The sequence below is a fragment of the Pecten maximus genome, chromosome 8 (assembly GCF_902652985.1).
Source record: "Pecten maximus chromosome 8, xPecMax1.1, whole genome shotgun sequence".
NCBI classification, from domain to species: Eukaryota; Metazoa; Mollusca; class Bivalvia; order Pectinida; family Pectinidae; genus Pecten; species Pecten maximus.
Window position 1 is genome coordinate 44,901,614 of NC_047022.1, and position 17,403 is coordinate 44,919,016.

At 34.1% G+C, this 17,403-nt stretch overlaps 1 long non-coding RNA gene across 2 annotated transcripts; it reads left to right on the plus strand.

Annotated features, from left to right (window-relative positions):
* The first annotated feature begins 7,303 nt into the window (after window positions 1-7,303).
* LOC117332396 lies at window positions 7,304-10,940 on the plus strand. 2 transcript variants are annotated; one of them, XR_004533724.1, is made up of 3 exons: window positions 7,304-7,390; window positions 9,915-10,194; window positions 10,581-10,940. It is a non-coding gene; the product is annotated as an uncharacterized LOC117332396 (long non-coding RNA). The 2 variants fall into 2 exon arrangements; XR_004533725.1 differs by lacking the exon at window positions 7,304-7,390 and adding an exon at window positions 8,058-8,738.
* Window positions 10,941-17,403: the final 6,463 nt, after the last annotated feature.

Consider the following 17,403-nt stretch of genomic DNA (forward strand, 5'->3'; position numbering starts at 1 on the left):
GTGGGGTATAAGATAAATTCTACCATCAATCAGTTATACCAGAGTGTGGGGTATAAGATAAATTCTACCATCAATCAGTTATACCAGAGTGTGGGGTACTTGGTAAATTCTACCATCAGTCAATTATATCAGAGTGTGGGGTACTTGGTAAATTCTACCATTAATCAGTTATATCAGAGTGTGGGGTACTAGATAAATTCTACCATCAGTCAGTTATATCAGAGTGTGGGGTACTTGGTAAATTCTACCATTAATCAGTTATACCACAGTGTGGGGTACTAGATAAATTCTACCATCAATTAGTTATACCAGAGTGTGGAGTATTAGATAAATTCTACCATCAATCAGTTATACCAGAGTGTGAGGTACTAGATAAATTATACCATCAATCAGTTATACCAGAGTGAGGGGTAATAGATAAATTATACCATCAATCAGTTATACCAGAGTGTGGGGTATAAGATAAATTATACCATCAATCAGTTATACCAGAGTGTTGGGCACTAGATAAATTATACCATCAATCAGTTATACCAGAGTGTTGGGCACTAGATAAATTATACCATCAATCAGTTATACCAGAGTGTGGGGTACAAGATAAATTCTACCATCAATCAGTTATACCAGAGTGTTGGGCACTCGATAAATTATACCATCAATCAGTTATACCAGAGTTTGGGGTACTAGATAAATTCCACCATCAATCAGTTATACCAGAGTGTGGGGTACTAGATAAATTATACCATCAATCAGTTATACCAGAGTGTGGGGTACTAGATAAATTCTACTATAAATCAGTTATACCATAGTGTGGGGTACTAGATAAATTATACCATCAATCAGTTATACCATAGTGTGGGGTACTAGATAAATTCTACTATAAATCAGTTATACCAGAGTGTGGAGTACTAGATAAATTCTACCATCAATCAGTTATACCAGAGTGAGGGGTACAGATAAATTATATCATTAATCAGTTATACCAGAGTGAGGGGTACTAGATAAATTCTACTATCAATCAGTTATACCAGAGTGTGGGGTACTAGATAAATTCCACCATCAATCAGTTATACCAGAGTGTGGGGTACTAGATAAATTATGATAATACTCTGAAGGGCTTAATTGGAGGGCAGGAAATCTGGAGAAGTGTGACAATGGGTATCATATTCAACAATCATTTTTTGATAAGATATCAAAATATTGAACAAAGTTCAGTAATACTATTATAAGAGCCAACAAACAAAATCATACAACAATTGTTTTAATTCATAACATCGGAAGTTGGGACAATTATATGAGTACAACGTTAATCATTTGTGATACCTAGTGCATTGTATGCTACGATATTTGATTTACTTTGAACATGATGAACATACGAAAAAGAAAATCAAAAAGTAAATGAATGTACATGAATGTATACAAAGAAGAAAAGAAAAAGTTAAATCAAATAATACAATTGAAATAGAATATATATTGTATAAAACCTCCTTTAATGAAAAAACTATGGATTCAGATGTTTAAAAAAATGGCGTAATGCCAAGTGTCTGAATTACAACACCAGTACATTATATACCAGTTAATTACACTACCAATACATTATATACCAGTTATTTACACTGCCAGTACATTATATACCAGTCAATTACACTACCATTACATTATATACCAGTTATAATTACACTACCAGTACATAACATATCAGTTATTTACACTACCAGTACATTATATACCAGTTATTTACACTACCAGTACATTATATACCAGTTATTTGCACTACCAGTACATTATATACCAGTTATTTACACTACCAGTACATTATATACCAGTTATTTACACTACCAGAACATTATATACCAGTTATTTACACTACCAGTACGTTATATACCAGTTAATTACACTACCAGTACGTTATAGACCAGTTAATTACACTACCAGTACATTATATATATATATATATAGACCAGTTAATTACACTACCAGTACATTATATACCAGTTAATTACACTACCAGTACATTATATACCAGTTAATTACACTACCAGTACATTACATACCAGTTAATTACACTACCAGTACATAACATACCAGTTAATTACACTACCAGTACATTATATACCAGTTATTTACACTACCAGTACATAACATATCAGTTAATTACACTACCAGTACATTATATACCAGTTACTTACACTACCAGTACATTATATACCAGTTAATTACACTACCAGTACATTATATACCAGTTATTTACACTACCAGTACATAACATATCAGTTAATTACACTACCAGTACATTATATACCAGTTAATTACACTACCAGTACATTATATACCAGTTAATTACACCACCAGTACATTATATACCAGTTAATTACACTACCAGTACATTATATACCAGTTAATTACACTACCAGTACATTATAGACCAATTAATTACACTACCAGTATATTTTATACAGGGCGTCCACCATGGCAAGCTTGTAAGACTAATAACAAAACTCGGACAACAGATCTGATTTGAATATGGCCGTTTATTATAGTAAACGACGGTTGTTAATTAATCAGTATTGACACAAAAGTCTTAGATGGGGATCCAATCCCGCCATCTCATGAACATTATATACCAGTTATTTACACTACCAGAACATTATATACCAGTTATTTACACTACCAGTACGTTATATACCAGTTAATTACACTACCAGTACGTTATAGACCAGTTAATTACACTACCAGTACATTATATATATATATATATAGACCAGTTAATTACACTACCAGTACATTATATACCAGTTAATTACACTACCAGTACATTATATACCAGTTAATTACACTACCAGTACATTACATACCAGTTAATTACACTACCAGTACATAACATACCAGTTAATTACACTACCAGTACATTATAGACCAATTAATTACACTACCAGTATATTTTATACAGGGCATCCACCATGGCAAGCTTGTAAGACTAATAACAAAACTCGGACAACAGATCTGATTTGAATATGGCCGTTTATTATAGTAAACGACGGTTGTTAATTAATCAGTATTGACACAAAAGTCTTAGATGGGGATCCAATCCCGCCATCTCATGAACATTATATACCAGTTATTTACACTACCAGAACATTATATACCAGTTATTTACACTACCAGTACGTTATATACCAGTTAATTACACTACCAGTACGTTATAGACCAGTTAATTACACTACCAGTACATTATATATATATATATATAGACCAGTTAATTACACTACCAGTACATTATATACCAGTTAATTACACTATCAGTACATTATATACCAGTTAATTACACTACCAGTACATAACATACCAGTTAATTACACTACCAGTACATAACATACCAGTTAATTACACTACCAGTACATTATATACCAGTTATTTACACTACCAGTACATAACATATCAGTTAATTACACTACCAGTACATTATATACCAGTTACTTACACTACCAGTACATTATATACCAGTTAATTACACTACCAGTACATTATATACCAGTTATTTACACTACCAGTACATAACATATCAGTTAATTACACTACCAGTACATTATATACCAGTTAATTACACTACCAGTACATTATATACCAGTTAATTACACCACCAGTACATTATATACCAGTTAATTACACTACCAGTACATTATATACCAGTTAATTACACTACCAGTACATTATAGACCAATTAATTACACTACCAGTATATTTTATACAGGGCATCCACCATGGCAAGCTTGTAAGACTAATAATAAAACTCGGACAACAGATCTGATTTGAATATGGCCGTTTATTATAGTAAACGACGGTTGTTAATTAATCAGTATTGACACAAAAGTCTTAGATGGGGATCCAATCCCGCCATCTCATGAACATAACATACATTGTAATCAATTTCAAGACATAAACTTGGGTATCCATCTTAGAAACTAAATCATATGTCCTACATCGGACATTATATACAGAACATATGGTAGAATTAACAAAAGTTATACCTCTTACTGAAAATAATACCTACATCTTATATAGAAAATACAAAACTTACAAATTGTACATCTAAATGTAGTAAAGTAACTCGTATCAGTTTAATAACATCAATAAAAAAGTTATAAGAACAATAACTGTAATTATACCATTCAAACTTTGTATATAGACAAAAAACAATAAATATACACACTTTTAGTATTATATACATATCAATCATAAAAGGAGGCAAGAAAGGGGATGGAGGTGGGCAAAACCTTTGGTAAAAATATGGTCTAGAAATAGAAGATCAAAATAGGCAGATAACTTAAACAGATCAAAATTGACCTTGACCGTATTACGCACCTTGTTCTGCCATCTTGGATCTTCAGCCTCTGAGTGAAGGCAGCTACGTCATGCGCTTTTATAGCGTTCTAAATTTAGCAAAATATTAATGCGCAAAGTGATGAGCTTGACCATCTCACTCCTCCCTTTACTGCCTCTTTCAATAATTACTGTAAAGTTTCTAAATAAAAACAGGAATCCTATACAGAGTTCTGCCTGCATAAATAGCATTAAAACAAGTTTTAATTTGTATATATACCAGTTCATTACAATACCAGTATATTATATACCAGTTAATTACACTACCAGTACATTATATACCAGTTAATTACACTACCAGTACATTATATACCAGTTAATTACACTACCAGTACATTATAGACCAATTAATTACACTACCAGTATATTATATACCAGTTAATTACACTACAAGTACGTTATAGACCAGTTAGTTACACTACCTTTACATTACATACCAGTTAATTACACTACCAGTACATTATAGACCAATTAATTACACTACCAGTACATTATATACCAGTTAATTACACTACCGGTACATTATAGACCAGTTTATTACACTACCAGTACATTATATACCAGTTAATTACACCAACTGGATAGATACATGTACATGTTGTAAATAGAATATGGCAAGTCAATCGTAACTATCATCCGACCCAACTACGGATATGGACACCAAGTTAATATTAGTAATCCGTGATTTTATCAGATACTTCTTCACATTTTAACTAGGGCCAATAGTTCTATAAATACATTCTTATCTAATATTAAGGACGTCATCCGAGAGGAAATTTCCAAGTGACAGAGAAAATTTCCAGTCAACAGCGAACTGCTTCGATAATGATCCGGGCTAACGAAATACAATAACCAATACGTTAGTATTAGAACAATGGTGTATTCTCTGACATGTTGACTCACAGTTGTCATAATATTTTTTTTAACATTAAATACACTCTGATCTAGTATTTAGAATGCAAGTCGATTGGAAATTTTCAAGTGATAGAAATTCCTAATTTCTCGGTACAAAGTTCAGCAGTGAAAATAGGTTTTATTTCGGGATTGACTTCAATAACACATGTGTGTTTCGACTAGTGACCAATAAGTTGATATTAAGTTGAATATATATTTCTCTCCTATATTAATCTGTGGCGACACATAGGCTTATTTATAGTGATTTCACAAAACTAAGTAATGAGGAAGTCGTGCTATCCATTGTTGTGTTGATCTAGACATATCAGAATGTCTATGTAAATTAATGAATCAGCTGTCTGACCTTACAACACTACTAACCGACGTTATCGTATGTACGTGTACACAGTTCGAGGGTATCAAGGGAAAAAACTCCCATTTGTTCATTTATTCACGGCGCAATGTCAACCAGTGTCACAAGTTATATCAGGGTACAGATTTTAAACATTCATCAGATATGTTATGCATTATTTGCTTAGAAGATATTCGATAGATGCATATTATGATTCGTCAGTGATGTTAGGGACCAAAGGTATGGCAATCCAGAAGTCAAGCCGAAGAATATCAAAACGGGTTTTAACAAATGTACAAGTTGAATTTATAACTTCCCTCATTAAGACATTTTTTAGGTTTCCATCCACTCCTAGAGGTCAACATTGTAGGCCCTTGACATCACTGACCAGTAATTAAAGGTCAAAACAACTGTTTGGCACAGTTTGCTTAGTTCTGGTTGTACAGTATATATAACTCCTGGTTTATATTGAAAAGTGTTGTTATCTTGGTTTTATCCACCCTTTAGATAAAGGATAATGCATGTATGTTTATTCTGAACCGTTGCTGCATGTATATGGGACACGAAGGACTGTATTGTAAAATAAGAATTCCTCAATAATTTCATCAAAATGATTTTACAATTCTGACACATTTCTCTCTGTCTAAATTAATAGTTTAAGTACCAAGGTAATATGTACTAACGGCCTTTTTCGTAAGATCTAAAAATGAATGATATGCTGGCACGGATAACTGCAAAGAACTGTTTTTAATTATAAGTAATTATAAGGAAGTTTAGCTTTGTTATGACGAGAGTATATTACGATGTAGTATTAATAAAGCGCACGTTGTCCAACATGACCAGCTAAAAAGTTATAAATAGCTGAGTAGAACAAACCCGGGGTCCATAGTCGCTAGTATTAAACATGACTTTTTAGTCTATTGATATCTTTTCTTGAGGGCGTAAGTTTTAAAATAGATTGATTATCCATTTTATTTTTATCAAAGTGACCAGTGCATTATGAATACTATACTTCTAAATAAGAGAGAGATGCAATATCGAATGTGATGTGATTCAGAATCACATCAGACATTTTAGTTAATACTCAGCTCAGAATATAATATTAAATTACATGTAATTGATATCGATATTTTAAGATCGTGTTTTATCTTCCTAGATTTCAACCTTATGATATTCATTTTTATCACGTTATATTTAAATATAGACTGACTATCTGTTGGGTTACCCAATTTATTTTTATAAATGTTTTCGGCTTAGCGTTTTTGGAGGGATTAGGTGACTACACAGGCAGTCAATTTTGTCATGACGACTGATATTAAATTCAAACGACTAATGCTATTTTAAGCACTGACTATCGACATTGTATATACTTATAGGTAACGGACTCGTATGATATATTTATACATACTTCTATAAATATACTTCTAGGTAGCTCAATTTGGTATTACAGATATATAGGTGGCGGGATCATATTATATTCATAAAATTACCTGCCACTTGGCAAATAATTCCATATTTGGCCATCAATCCATTACCTTCGGAAACATAATCGTTATCTATCAATTCAAAACAACAGATCTACCCGTGCTCTGAAATGAATTCGTCTGTAATCAATATGACACCTGTACGACATACGTGATTGTGTGATCTGAACTGTGTAAACATTAGCTTATGTCATAACGGAATTCCGTCTCACTCTGTTATATAGGAGAAGTGTTTCAAACACATCGCCTTACAGATTACCAGGCTTCAACGCTAGAATAGGTAAGTACTATTCTCTTTCTTTCCTCCTTAGAGAATATTTCATTAATCGAATGACGTAGTTACAATAATAAACAAGACAATTGATATAATTACAGTACATTTGCAGCATACAATATAACTAAATTTCATAAGGATTGTATTTAAAAAATGTATATTAAGGTGAGTATTCGTAATATTTGTTCAGAATGTTTTAAATGTACTTTACCGATACCAGTCGGCAGTCCGCATTCTCTCAGACTCGTCAGTGATGGTAGGGACCAAAGTTATGGCAATCCAGAAATCAAGCCGAAGTATATCGAATTGGGTCTGAACAAATGTATAAGTAAAAGAGGGAAGGTTAAAAAAACACTATTTCGTAAATCATTGAATTATGTTGTATTTGTACTTCCCCCATTCAGACGTTTGTTAGGTTTCCGTCCACTCCTAGACGTCAACATGTTAGGCCCTTGACATCACTGACCACTAATTAAAGGTCGAAACAGCTGTTTTAAAATAGATTGATTATCAATCGGGGTTATCCATTTTATTTTCATCAAGGTCAAGATGAATACTATACTTCTAAATAAGAGAGAGATACAATATCGAATGTGATGTGATTTAGAATCACATCAGACATTTTAGTTAATACTCAGCTCAGAAAATAATTTTGAATTAATTAATATCGATATTTTAAGATCGTGTTTGATCTTTTTAGCTTTCAACCTTATGATATTTATTTTGATAGCGTTATATTTAATTATAGATTGATTATCTGTTGGGATACCCAAATTATGTTTATACATGTTTTCAGCGTAGCGTTTTGGCAGGGATCAGTTGACTACACAGGCAGGGAATTTCGTCATGAGGACTGATAATACATTTAAACGGCTAATGCTATTTTAAACACTGACTGTTGATATTGTATATCTTCATAGGTAACGGACAATATTTTTCTTGGTAGCACAATTTGGTAATATAGATATATATCTACATGTAGTGGATTGTGCTTATAAGTGGCGGGGTAATATTCTATTTATAAAATTACCGGCCACTTGACAAGGAATATCAATATCTGGTCAACAGTTATTTACTGTCGGAAAACCATTAGAAGAGAATCTATAAATTAAAAAAAAACCCAGATCTACCTATGCTCTATAATGGATTAGTTTGTAATCAATATGACTCCTGTAGGAAACACGCGATACCTTTAGGATACACGTGATTGTGTGGTATGAACTGTGCAAACATGATTTCTCGTAATAACGTAATATTTCCATCTCGCTGTTTTATAAAGATAAAGTTTTCCAAACACAACGCTTTATCGAGTACCAGACCACAAAGGTTCATCGTAACATATACACTAAACTTGGTAAGTATCACAACAAAAAGTTTATTTGACAGTGAATTATTTCCCGAATTTCCGTTTTTCCTAAACTTAATTTTGTTACACATGTATGTATCCTGTTAGCAGTGGTAGTGTTCCTTTCCGAAATATTTAGGAACAAAGCCTTCTTGTATACTAATTATCACATATTTAATTACTAATTATCACTTATTAAATTAGGAACAGGGCCTTCTTGTAAACTAATTATCACATATCTAATTAGCAAAAAACTTTCCTGTATATTCATTATCACATATTTAATTAGCAACAAAGCCTTCCTGTATACTAAATATCACATATTTAATTAGCAACAAAGCCTTCCTGTATACTAATTATCACATATTTAATTAGGATCAAAGCCTTACTGTATACTAATTATCACATATTTAATTACTAATTATCATATATTTAATTACTAATTATCACATATTTAATTAGGATCAAAGCCTTACTGTATACTAATTATCACATATTTAATTAGCAACAAAGCCTTCCTGTATACTAATTATCACATATTTAATTACTAATTATCACATATTTAATTACTAATTATCACATATTTAATTACTAATTATCACATATTTAATTAGGATCAAAGCCTTACTGTATACTAATTATCACATATTTAATTAGCAACAAAGCCTTCCTGTATACTAATTATCACATATTTAATTACTAATTATCACATATTTAATTACTAATTATCATATATTTAATTAGCAACAAAGCCTTCCTGTATACTAATTATCACATATTTAATTAGGAACAAAGCCTTCCTGTATACTAATTATCACATATTTAATTAGGATCAAAGCCTTACTGTATACTAATTATCACATATTTCATTAGAAACAAAGTCTTCCTGTATACTAATTATCACATATTTCATTAGGAACAAAGTCTTCCTGTATACTAATTATCACATATTTCATTAGGAACAAATCTTTCCTGTATACTAATTATCACATATTTAATTAGGAACAAAGTCTTACTGTATACTAATTATTTCATATTCTATTAGCACATTTTGTTTTGACCGAAATATAATTTGAGTAAATTCTTGATCATATCTTACGTTAAGCAAATTAGTAAGTATTCATGTTTTTTCGTTATAGAAAAATTCAAACAATTCACTTAAAGTGTCACATCTTCTTATTTCAGACTAAAATGGCTTTCTCTACGGACAATGGCTAGGCCCAGATGGAAAGCCAGTAACAGCAGGGCTGATCAGGATAACACCCAATATGGCGCCACGGGAGGCCAGACAAATCACTCAGGGACGACTCCAGATGTACCCACTTGTAAAGACACTCAGCCAGAGGGAGATGGAACCACCCTAACGCAGCCTCACTCACAACACGATTTGCACCTGTCCGGATCTGTATCGTCTAAAGCACCACCACAATCTGACAAAGCAACAGGCGGCGACGTAGAAAGGCCCGTATGTAGACTGACACATTAGTCTATCAACAATATTATGTATCTCATTACTAATGATTATAATTGGTTCCAGATGGTATTAATGTATTTGGTTTAAAGATTTATAAACAATTTTTGATATTATTCTACCTGTAAAACACTATCTGGATGATGCTCACTTCCTCATATTGACATAACATATATATGAAATCATCTAGTGTTTATGTTTCTTAATTGATAATTAATGTATTGTCAAACAGCTATATGTGGTTTTCTGATTTATAGCTGAGTTAATTTATCATTTAGCACATTGACTGGTGTCTTCCCTGGTTAATGACTATAAAGACTTTGGCTGGGGTACTAAATGTCATTTTCGTATTTAACAGTTGATCAATGTGAATATTTCAGGCAAAAGTCTTCAGCTCTGGAACCGATGGGGACGATATCACCACTGATACTACTGACCATGTAAACACAGAGAAAGTAAGAACATTTATTACAAGATCACGTTTAGCCGAATTGATATGACATTTATTTTGTTTGTGACTGGTGTAGAACCATTCTAGTACTTACTTGTCCTTCACGTCTGTCGTATGACTTCTTTTTATGGAAAAGAATCTACCATACAAGTTACCTCAGGGTAAAATGTCTTAATTTCACAGTTGTATCTTTCATTTGTCCCTTCGATTCCATCTATATGTATTCCCCATCGTGATGGGCATATGGTCGAGGTACTGGTAAAACAGTACATTCCTCGATATAGAGACAGTGTCATCGTCATATGGCGTACAGAGTGTGGAGTACTAGATAAATTCTACCATCAATCAGTTATACCAGAGTATGGGGTACTAGGTAAATTATACCATCAATCAGTTATACCAGAGTGTGGGGTACTAGGTAAATTCTATCATCAATCAGTTATACCAGAGTGTGGAGTACTAGATAAATTCTACCATCAATCAGTTATACCAGAGTATGGGGTACTAGGTAAATTATACCATCAATCAGTTATACCAGAGTATGGGGTACTAGATAAATTATACCATCAATCAGTTATACCAGAGTGTGGGGTACTAGGTAAATTCTACCATCAATCAGTTATACCAGAGTGTGGGGTACTAAATAAATTATACCATCAATCAGTTATACCAGAGTGTGGGGTACTAGATAAATTCTACCATCAATTAGTTATACCGGAGTGTGGTGTACTAGATAAATTCTATCATCAATCAGTTATATCAGAGTGTGGAGTACTAGATAAATTCTACCATCAATCAGTTATACCACATCGTGGGGTACTAGATAAATTCTGATAATACTCTGAAGGGCTAAAGTGTGACAATGGGTATCATATTCAACAATCATTCTTTTATAAGATAACAAACCTATTGAAAAAAGTTCAGTAATGCTATTATAAGAGCCAACAAACAAAATCATACAACAATTGGTTTAATTCATAACATCGGAAGATGGGACAATTATATGAGTACAACGTTAATCATTTGTGATACTTAGTGCATTGTATGATACGATATTTGATTTACTTTGAACATGATGAACATACGAAAAAGAAAAACAAAAAGTAAATGAATGTGCATGAATGTATACAGAGAAGAAAAGAAAAAGTTATATCAAATAATACAATTGAAATAGAATACATATATTGTACCAAACCTTCTTTAATGAAAAAACTATGGATTCTGATGTTTAAAAAAATGGCGTAATGCCAAGTGTCTGAATTACAACACCAGTACATTATGTACCTGTTAATTACACTACCAGTACATTATATACCACATTATGTACCTGTTAATTACACTACCAGTACATTATATACCTGTTAATTACACTACCAGTACATTATATACCAGTTAATTACACTACCAGTACATTATATACCAGTTATTTACACTACCAGTACATTATATACCAGTTAATTACACTACCAGTACATTATATACCAGTTAATTACACTACCAGTACATTATATACCAGTTATTTACACTACCAGTACATTATATACCAGTTATTTACACTACCAGTACGTTATAGACCAGTTAGTTACACTACCTTTACATTACATACCAGTTAATTACACTACCAGTACATTATAGACCAGTTTATTACACTACCAGTACATTATATACCAGTTAATTACACCAACTGGATAGATACACCACATGTTGTAAATAGAATATGGCACGTCAATCGTAACTATCATCCGACCCAACTACGGATATGGACACCAAGTTAATATTAGTAATCCGTGATTTTATCAGATACTTCTTCACATTTTAACTAGGGCCAATAGTTCTATAAATACATTCTTATCTAATATTAAGGACGTCATCCGAGAGGAAATTTCCAAGTGACAGAGAAAATTTCCAGTGAACAGCGAACTGCTTCGATAATGATCCGGGCTAACGAAATACAATAACCAATACGTTAGTATTAGAACAATGGTGTATTCTCTGACATGTTGACTTACAGTTGTCATAATATTTTTTTTTAACATTAAATACACTCTGATCTAGTATTTAGAATGCAAGTCGATTGGAAATTTTCAAGTGATAGAAATTCCTAATTTCTCGGTACAAAGTTCAGCAGTGAAAATAGGTTTTATTTCGGGATTGACTTCAATAACACATGTGTGTTTCGACTAGTGACCAATAAGTTGATATTAAGTTGAATATATATTTCTCTCCTACATTAATCTGTGGCGACACATAGGCTTATTTATAATGATTTCACAAAACTAAGTAACGAGGAAGTCATGCTATCCATTGTTGTGTTGATCTAGACATATCAGAATGTCTGTGTAAATGAATCAGCTGTGTGACCTTACAACACTACTAACCGACGTTATCGTATGTACGTGTACACTCCCATTTGTTCAATTATTCACGGCGCAATGTCAACCAGTGTCACAAGTTATATCAGAGTACAGATTTTAAACATTTATCAGATATGTTATGAATTATTTGCTTAGAAGATATTCGATAGATGAATATTATGATTCGTCAGTGATGGTAGGGACCAAAGATATGGCAATCCAGAAGTCAAGCCGAAGAATATCAAAACGGGTTTTAACAAATGTATCAGTGAAGGAGGGAATGTTATAATCACACTATTTCGTAAATTCTTGAACTATGTTGAATTTATAACTTCCCCCATTTTAGGTTTCCATCCACTCCTAGAGATCAACATTTTAGGCCCTTGACAACATTGACCAGTAATTAAATGTCGAGACAGCTGTTTGGTACAGTGTTATTAATTCTGGTTGTACAGTATCTAACTCCCGGTTTATATTATGACCGTTGCTGCATGTATAGGGGACATGAAGGACTGCATATAATATTTGCAGCATATAAGTGTTAATATATATGTATCTATTTCATACCAGTTTTCATTTTTGGGTCTGGCATTGATATGTTATGTTTCAACTCGAACTATTGACCAATTCTATTTTGGAAAATTATTCCATTAATTGAAATTATTTCTATTTTTGATATAACTAATACTATACTACCGTCTATTTAGTGACCAATATTGCTTTTTTAGCAATATATCATTAATTTAGTATCTAGATATGGAACATAGCATCTTTCTGCCAGGTCCAACCGGAATATCTTCAGAGGAAGACTTATACAGTATATATGCTTAGCCTGTTGTCTCATTCTTTTGACAATACTGTATTTTATATGTGTATTGTTAATAAAATATTTTGAAATTAAAATTCTAAACTAATAGTTTAAGTACCAAGGTAATATGTACTAACGTTCTGTTTCGTAAGATCTAAAAATAGATGATATGATGGCACGGATAACTGCAAAGAACTTTTTTTACGTATGAGTAATTATAAGGAAGTTTAGTTTTGTTATGACGAGAGTATATTACGATGTAGTATTAATAAAGCGCACGTTGTCCAACATGACCAGCTAAAAAGTTATAAATAATAGCTGAGTAGAACAAACCCGGGGTCCATAGTCGCTAGTATTAAACAGGATTGTTGAGGACACGTGCTATCTTTTATCTTTTTACCTATTCATATCTGTTCTTGATTGCGTAAGTTTTAAAATAGATTGATTATCCATTTTATTTTTATCAAGGTGACCAGTGCATTATGAATACTATACTTCTAAATAAGAGGGAGATACAATATCGAATGTAATGTGATTCAGAATCACATCAGACATTTTAGTTAATACTCAGCTCAGAATATAATATTAAATTAATTGATATCGATATTTTAAGATCGTGTTTTATCTTCCTAGTTTTTAACCTTATGATATTCATTTTATCACGTTATATTTAAATATAGACTGACTATTTGTTGGGTTATCCGATTTATTTTTTATAAATGTTTTCGGCTTAGCGTTTTTGGAGGGATTAGGCGACTACACAGGCAGTCAATGTTGTCATAACGACTGATATTAAATTTAAATGACTAATGCTATTTCAAGCACTGACTGTTGACATTGTATATACTTATTGGTAACGGACTCGTATAACCAGGGAGTCAATAACACCCAAATAACTAGGGAGTCAATCACACCCAAATAACCAGGGAGTCAATAACACCCAAATAACCAGGGAGTCAATCAAATCCAAATAACCAGGGAGTCAATCAAACCCAAATAACCAGGGAGTCAATAACACCAAAATAACCAGGGAGTCAATAACACCCAAATTACCAGGGAGTCAATAACACCCAAATAACCAGGGTGTCAATAACACCCAAATAACCAGGGAGTCGATAACACCCAAATAACCGGGGAGTCAATAACACCCAAATAACCAGAGAGTCAATAACACCCAAATAACCGGGGAGTCAATAACACCCAAATAACCGGGGAGTCATCAACACCCAAATAACCAGGGAGTCAATCAAATCCAAATAACCAGGGAGTCAATCAAACCCAAATAACCAGGGAGTCAATAACACCCAAATAACCAGGGAGTCAATAACACCCAAATAACTAGGGAGTCAATCAAACCCAAATAACCAGGAAGTCAATAACACCCAAATAACTAGGGAGTCAATCAAACCCAAATAACTAGGGAGTCAATCAAACCCAAATAACTAGGGAGTCAATAACACCCAAATTACCAGGGAGTCAATCAAACCCAAATTACCAGGGAGTCACTACTCAGTAAGTCAATCAAACCCAAATAACTAGGGAGTCAATCTAACCCAAATAACCAGGAAGTCAATAACACCCAAATAACCAGGGAGTCAATCAAATCCAAATAACCAGGGAGTCAATCAAACCCAAATAACCAGGGAGTCAATAACACCCAAATAACCAGGGAGTCAATAACACCCAAATTACCAGGGAGTCAATAACACCCAAATAACCAGGGTGTCAATAACACCCAAATAACCAGGGAGTCGATAACACCCAAATAACCGGGGAGTCAATAACACCCAAATAACCAGAGAGTCAATAACACCCAAATAACCGGGGAGTCAATAACACCCAAATAACCGGGGAGTCATCAACACCCAAATAACCAGGGAGTCAATCAAATCCAAATAACCAGGGAGTCAATCAAACCCAAATAACCAGGGAGTCAATAACACCCAAATAACCAGGAAGTCAATAACACCCAAATAACTAGGGAGTCAATCAAACCCAAATAACCAGGAAGTCAATAACACCCAAATAACTAGGGAGTCAATCAAACCCAAATAACTAGGGAGTCAATCAAACCCAAATAACGAGGGAGTCAATAACACCCAAATAACCAGGGAGTCAATAACACCCAAATAACCAGGGAGTCAATAACACCCAAATAACCAGGGAGTCAATAACACCCAAATAACCAGGGAGTCAATAACACCCAAATAACCAGGAAGTCAATAACACCCAAATAACCAGGGAGTCAATCAAACCCAAATAACCAGGGAGTCAATCTAACCCAAATAACCAGGTAGTCAATAACACCCAAATAACCAGGGAGTCAATCACACCCAAATAACCAGGGAGTCAATAACACCCAGATAACTAGGGAGTCAATAACACCCAAATAACTAGGGAGTCAATCAAATTCAAATAACAAGGGAGTCAATGACACCCAAATATCCAAAGAGTCAATAACACCCAAATTACCAGGGAGTCAATCAAACCCAAATAACCAGGGAGTCAATAACACCCAAATAACCAGGGAGTCAATAACACCCAAATAACTAGGGAGTCAATAACACCCAAATAACCAGGGAGTCAATAACACCCAAATAACCAGGGAGTCAATAACACCCAAATAACCAGGGAGTCAATCAAACCCAAATAACCAGGGAGTCAATCAAACCCAAATTACCAGGGAGTCAATCAAACCCAAATAACCAGGGAGTCAATAAAACCCAAATAACTAGGGAGTCAATCAAACCCAAATTACCAGGGAGTCAATAACACCCAAAGTGTGTTTCTCCCGTGTGTTATGCTTTAAATTTGGGTTCTTTCTTCCCAAACAAATTTGGAGGGATGCCAATTTTGGAGCCCTGCGTTCACCCCTCCCTCCGTCAAAGAACCTATTGTTGGCGGAATGCCAAGTTTGGGGAAACGGGTTCAACCATCTATTCATCACAGAACCTTTTGTTTGAGGGGTGTCGGGTTTGAGGCCCTGGTTTAACCCATCAGTTCATCATAGAACCTCTTTCTGCAAGATTTCCAGGTTTGGGGACCATTGGTTCACACCTTCCATCCTAGAACCTCCCGTTGGAGAGATACCATTCTTTTGGCCCTTGGTCCACCCCTCCTTTCACCATAGAACCTCCCGTCGGAGAGATACCATGCTTTTGGCCCTTGGTCCACCCATCCTTTCACCATAGAACCTCCCGTCGGAGAGATACCATGCTTTTGGCCCTTGGTCCACCCCTCCTTTCACCATAGAACCTCCCGTCGGAGAGATACCATGCTTTTGGCCCTTGGTCCACCCCTCCTTTCACCAAAGAACCTCCCGTCGGAGAGATACCATGCTTTTGGCCCTTGGTCCACCCCTCCTTTCACCATAGAACCTCCCGTCGGAGAGATACCATGCTTTTGGCCCTTGGTCCACCCCTCCTTTCACCATAGAACCTCCCGTCGGAGAGATACCATGCTTTTGGCCCTTGGTCCACCCCTCCTTTCACCATAGAACCTCCCGTTGGAGGGATGCCAGGCTGTTGTCCTGGGTTATACCTGTATACCCTTCGTATGGAGCTTACTATTACTTGTTAGATGTCATTCCA